Source organism: Myotis brandtii, unplaced genomic scaffold (genome assembly GCF_000412655.1).
Source record: "Myotis brandtii unplaced genomic scaffold, ASM41265v1 scaffold237, whole genome shotgun sequence".
NCBI classification, from domain to species: domain Eukaryota; kingdom Metazoa; phylum Chordata; class Mammalia; order Chiroptera; family Vespertilionidae; genus Myotis; species Myotis brandtii.
This window is the reverse complement of record NW_005358943.1, coordinates 4,740,662-4,747,142: the sequence shown is the minus strand read 5'-3', so window position 1 is coordinate 4,747,142 and position 6,481 is coordinate 4,740,662. Positions and strand designations below refer to the sequence as shown.

Below are 6,481 nucleotides of genomic sequence, written 5' to 3'. Positions count from 1 at the left end.
CCCCAAACCCCTGCACCCCCTCACTCCTATTGCTAAGACTCTGGCAGTGGCAGCTTCCCCACCTCAGGTGCTGGGGGAAATGGGGTAGGAAGCGGGAAGAAGGCTTAACCCGAGGCCGTGGCGCCTCCTGCTGGCCTCAGTGGGAACAGCAATGAGGAAGGGCTGCTAAGGGGTGGGGGGGAGGAGTCAGTGCCCCTGGAGGGCTGCCACTGGGCTGCCCAGAGCATCACAAAGGCGGAGCTGCAGTTTAAATTTAAGATTCCCTTTATGTTCCATAAATCTGCCTTTGCTCCGTACGCTCATCCAGTGTTTAAAGTTTAAAGCCAGGTTCTTGCCTTCAAGGAGCTTAAGATCTATTTTGAGTACATGAGGCTGAAGCTTAAAACAAGGGAAACAAAGCAAGGCAGATGTAATTAAGAGCTACATTGTATGGTACAGATCGTAATGGCGCTTCGCCGCCTGCTAGTGAAGGTTTGAGGAGCTAGGGATTTTTTATTAAAGTACGTTCTGTTATTTAAAGAACCTGAAAAGATGAGACAGATGAATAATCCCTAAATAAAACTAGATTTCATGACATTTACAACCCCACCCTCTTGTAAAAGGAAAACATCCATTCCCTTCTCTCCCTCTTAAGCTGTTTTCTATTTTAACAGCACTTACCACCACCTGTGGTATTGTTTATTGTCTACATTAATATCATTGTTCATGCATCATTTTTATGTTGCTGCATTGTCTCTTCAAAGATCCAGAATATTACAGGGGTGGAGCCTTTTCAGATGGGTTACATCATGAGCTTCTCATCAACATACCTGAGAAGCAGCCATTTAGATACACAGGTAACAATCCTAGTCAACTGGGATACATGAGATGTGTATTGCAGTCCTGACAGCAGCCACAATACATCTGAACTAATGCTTTCATGTTTTCTAGTTTTTGTTAGTCTTAATCTTTGAGTCGAAATTTTTAAGACACACACAGATGCATTAGCATTACACAAAAACACAAATATAGCTCTGGCTGGGTAGCTCAGTTGGTTAGAGTATTGTCTGGATATGCCAAGGTTGTGGGTTTGATACCCCATCCTGATCCCACATACAAAAAAGCAATCAATGAATGTATAAATAAGTGGAACAACAAATTGATGTTTCTCTCGCCACCACCACTCTCTTTTTTTCTCTCTCCCCTTCCTCTCTCTCTCTCTAAAACCAATAAAAATTAAAATTTAGCCCAGTGGGCATGGCTCAATGGTTGAGCATCAACCTATGAACCAGGAGGTCACTGTTAGATTCCTGGTCTGGGCACATGCCGGGTTGTGAATCTCCAGTGTGGGACATGCAGGAGGCAGCCGATTAATGATTCTCTCTCATCATTAATGTTGCTATCTCTCTCTCTCCCTCTCCCTTCCTCTCTGAAATCAATAAAAATATTTTTTTATTTTAAATTAAAAAAACACACAAATAGAGTGTTCATCTGAAAATTAGTCTATCTCAGTAACGGTACTGCTGTTCTTCCACCTCTTTGGAGAACTGCAGAATCACCCAAGTTGCTGTGCTCCTTGGTACACAACAGCCAACCCAAGGCCCTGTCTGTGCAGGTTTCTAGTGAGTCCAGGAGGAGCATAGGATGCAGAGAGCAAGGGCCCGTGTTTCCTGAAACACTTTTTCCTGAGTCTTCCAGGAATGCCCATGGCCTTGGGAATAGAATCCAAGTTCCCTCAAGGGTCCACCTTTAATCCACTTTTTAAATTAATCCCCTAGCTCACATTTCCCTTCCTATCCCCAATTACCTTCACCAAAACTGGACCCTTCTTTGCTGTTTTCTTTTTGCTTCCCTTCCTGGACCCAGCAATTCCATTCCAGCCTATTCTCTTTTGTAGAGGGAAGAATGAACTCTCAGACCCCTCTCCCTAATTAAGTCCACACTCTCCTTTAGTTTTTAGCTCAGTCCCACTTTCTTGAGGATATTTTTTAGTCAACCATGCCTGAATTGATTTCTCTGGCAATTTAAAAGATTTTTAAAGGCGGTATGGCACTCACCACCACCTCCCTGATTCCTACCCCTTGTGTTTGGAAATCATGATCAGTTATCAAATGACTGGGTGATGCTACTGGCGTGTACTAGTATGATCCAGGCACTAGAGATGCTACACATACACACCTGCATTATGAAGAACTGGCCAAAAGGAAAACAACACTTCCATAAGCTGTTCATGTTGACCCATATGAAACTACTGGTAGCCAATCATATGAAATTGCCAATCTTATAAAGTAACCATATTGGCCTATAATAAAAAGGCAATTTTTTATAAACTTAAAATCATATTCTTATGAATTTAAGATATATAAATAGACCTGCTAAGTTATCTATGTATATATTTCCAGCAACTGGCTGTTGGTTCGCAACCTCTGAAGTTCCCAGGTTGAAATTTGAAATTGGCCCCTATACACAAAGGGCAAGTAGAGACCCAAGAAAGAAGGCAGGCCACTCCAAATTGGTAGGTGGCAGTGTGAGTAAGCAAGGGAGCTTATAGACAAGGCTTGTCTCTGGCAGTTGCAAGACAAGTAGATCTCTGCACCCACCCACAAGAATCTCAGGAGTTTATACAGACGCCTTAACAGGGTTCAGTCACACATACAGTCAGATGGTCTCAACCATACTTTACTCTCTCAGGGCTGCATCCTTGAATCTGCTCCTAGAGTAGAAACACTGGGCGCAAGGTACACTCCAAAGACAGGGAAGCGGGTAGGAATTGTCTGGGTCCAGCTCCCCTGTCAACAGGTAGCCACGTCTTTTCAATGACCTCCTCCAAAACAGGCACAATTCCAGACACGCTGTGGAGGCTCAGTAAATGTTAAGGGTTTGTTTGTTTCTTTGTTTGGGGGTTTTGTTTGTTTTTGTGTTTTAAGGTTTTAAAATGACTATTAGACACCACTTTCCCAAGCAGTCTTGCTGATTCTAGAAGAGCTCATTCTCCGGAACCATGTAGCTTGTGAGTGGAAGGTGGTAGCTTTTCTCCATGGGATCCATTGCCCGCTGTCCATTCTCACCTTGCTTCTCAGGCTCCTGAAACTCACTTGCACTTCTCGTGAACAACCTTTGCCTCCAAGGACCACAAACGTTACAATAAAATTATTTTTAAGGATCACCCATATTCATGAAATCAGAAACACCATTTCTCAATATTGCAAATGTTTCCTAACTTCCAGTCCGGCACAGGAAGCAACATTCTAACAAGATAGATAATGGATTATATTTCACACCATTATTTATCAGCAGTGCTGCTTACCCAGGCTGCTGATGACATATGGAGGTATTCTGCTATCTCATTGACCAAAGAGAGGCTCCCAAGAGAAGCAAACACTCCTGTCAATGGCCCAATCTGCAGTTGCAAAGTCCATGTCTTGACCTGCAAGAAAATAATAAAATTATATATGTAACTTCACAATATCTTTCAGATCAAACACTGGTACCAAAGAATAGAGCCTGAAATTTACAGTTTGGGGCCTCTCTTTAAGGCAAAGAGTAGAAAATTTGATGTAAACATGAATATTTACTTAAAACTAGAAATAAATCACAACAATTTTAAGTCTTTGATACTTATAAATGCTACAAACTTTTAAAATTAAATCATAAGCCCAGGCGGCATGGCTCAGTGGTTGAGCATCAATGTATGAACCAGGAGGTCATAGTTCAATTCCCAGTCAGGGTATATGCCTGGGGTTGCAGGCTCAATCTGTGGGGGGCATGCAGGAGGCAGCTGATCAATGATCCTCTCTCATTTCGTCTATATCTCTCTCCCTCTCTGAAATCAATAAAAATATATTTTTTAAATTAAATAGAAATTTTTGTTAGTTACTGGCTCTTCTGTAATACTTGTTTCCTATATATTTTTACTTCATACTCTTTAAGCAACTCTTCACATTAAGATTAAAAATATAATTGTCTATGGAAATAACAGAAAGAATCTGGTCTGTTTCTTACCATGGTTGTTTGAAATTGTTTTTCATTTTTGATCATTTAGAAAAATGTCTTACTTATTGTTAGTAGTGCAATGTTCATTTTTTTAGAATTGTCAAGTTAGGGGAAACCATTACCAAATTTCTCCTATATATAAGCAGTAAGGTTTCAAGGAATTCATGTTTTCTTGTATAGTGAATAATCTTAAACATCCCTTGTATTGAGAGCAGTCATTAACCAGTTTGCAATGTATTTCTAAGTTTTACTTCATCAATGTCAGTATTTTGTCTCAAGCCAGAAATTTAAATCTTTTCCCAACGTGTTCATATGATTCACTCCTCTTCATTAACTGGATTATCAAACAATCAGAAGCCTATTCATTACTTCTATTCAAAATTTCTCTTTTCTTCTTAAAGAATATTAGTTTTGGTATAATTTGAAAAAAATGTTGCAATTTGCCCGTGGATGTCAGATTGATTTCTGTTGATGTCAGTGTTACTCTTTTTCTCTTTTTGTTTCATATCCCATTAACTATTATCTGAATCTCCTCTTGGTTTTTTAATACATAAATGTAGATAATAAAAGAAGGGACTTCAAATATGTTTCAAGCAACAGTCTGTAATGTCTCATTTGTTTTATGAAAAAGTCCCAAAATGTTTTTTTTTTCAAATTGCTCATAATGTGGCACAATCAAGCTTTATCAACTCTTTGAATAAACCTGTTTACACCTCTATGTTTGGGTATCTCTTCCCAGCCTATGAGAAATTTCAGAACCTTAATATTTTTTGTATCATATTACTTTTTCTTTATTTTTCCATTGCCATTTATCCCCCCTCTACGCTCTTCCACCTCCACCTACCTCCCTCCCCAACAATCACCACACTGTTGTCAGTGTCCATGAGTTCTTTTTTTTTTCCTTTCTTTTTGGCACAATCCCTCCACACACTCCCCAACACCCCTCTCCTACCACCACCAGAGCTGTCTGCCTGCTCTCTATGAATCTGTTTCTATTTGGCTTATTAGTTCAGTTTGTTCAGAACCTGGACTTTGATTCTTTAAAGAACATTCTAAATTGTCATGTATTCTACCTATGAGACAAGTCTGAAAGGGAGAAAAGGCATTACAAAATACAAAAGTGGTCAACAGGCTCAGGTAAGTTGAAGGCAGCTTTTACTCCAACTAGAATCAGGGGATGGCCCACAGAGCACATGTTCTGGGATACCTTTGTGTCACAGTGCTGGGTGAGTAGGCACACGGGGCAGGTGGAGTTTATCGGGAGCTTTCCCTTCCTTGGGTTAGCTGGTGATAACTCCACTGCATGGGAAGCTGATTGAAATAAAAAAATATGCCTCACTAAACCCAAGTTAAATTATTCCCAACTCAACTTCCACTTAGCTTCATCTCAAAAATGTTCACCACCACTCCAACAATGCCCAGTGTGAGGGGAAATCAGATGGAGAAAGATGGAGTGGAAAGAGACAGCAATCTTAAATGATGGCAATTAAAATATGCTACTTCTGCAGATTTTACTAAAACATTTGGACACATTATTAGGGCCTCTTCCACAGCCTTAGAAAGGGCCCCAAGTGAGGGGTTAGTAATCTGAAGCTGCATTAGTGTCAAAATCATTCTACCTCTGCTTTTTCTTCATGTAAAACAGGCTTCCTGGTTTCCAGAGAAAATATTTGAATGTTTTTATCTTTGAAAAAATAATTCATTAAAGGCTCAGTTGACAACATGCATATTAATGCCTTCTGCTGTATCCAATCCATCTTCTTTTGCTTGCAATTCCTGGAGTGTACAGGAAACACAGGCAGAGCATTCAATTTTAATAACTTTCACGAGCATGCTAAGACTCTACCATCATTACTCTTTTAAAAGAATCTCTATTTTGTTCTTATCATAATGACATTAATTATTCAACTTGGACAGCCTTTTTTCAAAGTTAAACAACCTCCATCCCCTTGTCTGAAGACCTGCCTATCCTCCAACAATGAAAAAGTCATCATTCCCCACTTCATCTTATTGAGCCTGTTGTGTATGTCGTAACAATACTCTTCTAGACATTTACTTAGTGTACTCAGAGAATCATTTCTTTAAGACTTCCCTAGATGTGCCCCCTTTTTTTCAAAATTATAGAGTGAAGACAGAAGGAAGGAGAGAGAGAGATGAGAGGAGTAAGACTTACAGAAGGAAGAATTATTGAATCTAGAAAATAAGAGATATGAGATGTGATGTAATAGGAAGTGTTCTCTGTAACAGAGAAAGGGAAGAATTTGCATGATGTTATTTCTAGCATCACTCAGCTCCTGCAAGACCACACCCTGAATAGAAATAACCCCTATGAAGCACAGATAGCCTTGGCACTGCCTTACTGGTTTGTTTTTTTCCTCCTCCAACATTGCAGACATAGACAACACTGTACCTGACCCAACTGTTTTGTTTTAAAAGGAAATTTTTAGAATCTTGATTTTTATCTACCTGAATAGGTCTTCTTTGTCTTGCCACCTCCCCCCACATCTAA

At 39.8% G+C, this 6,481-nt stretch overlaps 1 protein-coding gene across 1 annotated transcript in view; it reads right to left on the bottom strand.

Moving 5' to 3' along the window:
• GRIN2B (glutamate receptor, ionotropic, N-methyl D-aspartate 2B) overlaps window positions 1–3,351 on the bottom strand; it is a 441,978-nt gene extending 438,627 nt beyond the window's left edge. The window contains exon 1 of the mRNA XM_014540193.1: window positions 3,287–3,351. The gene's annotated coding sequence lies outside the window, so the exon portion shown is untranslated. The remainder of the gene's footprint in view (window positions 1–3,286) is intronic.
• Window positions 3,352–6,481: the final 3,130 nt, after the last annotated feature.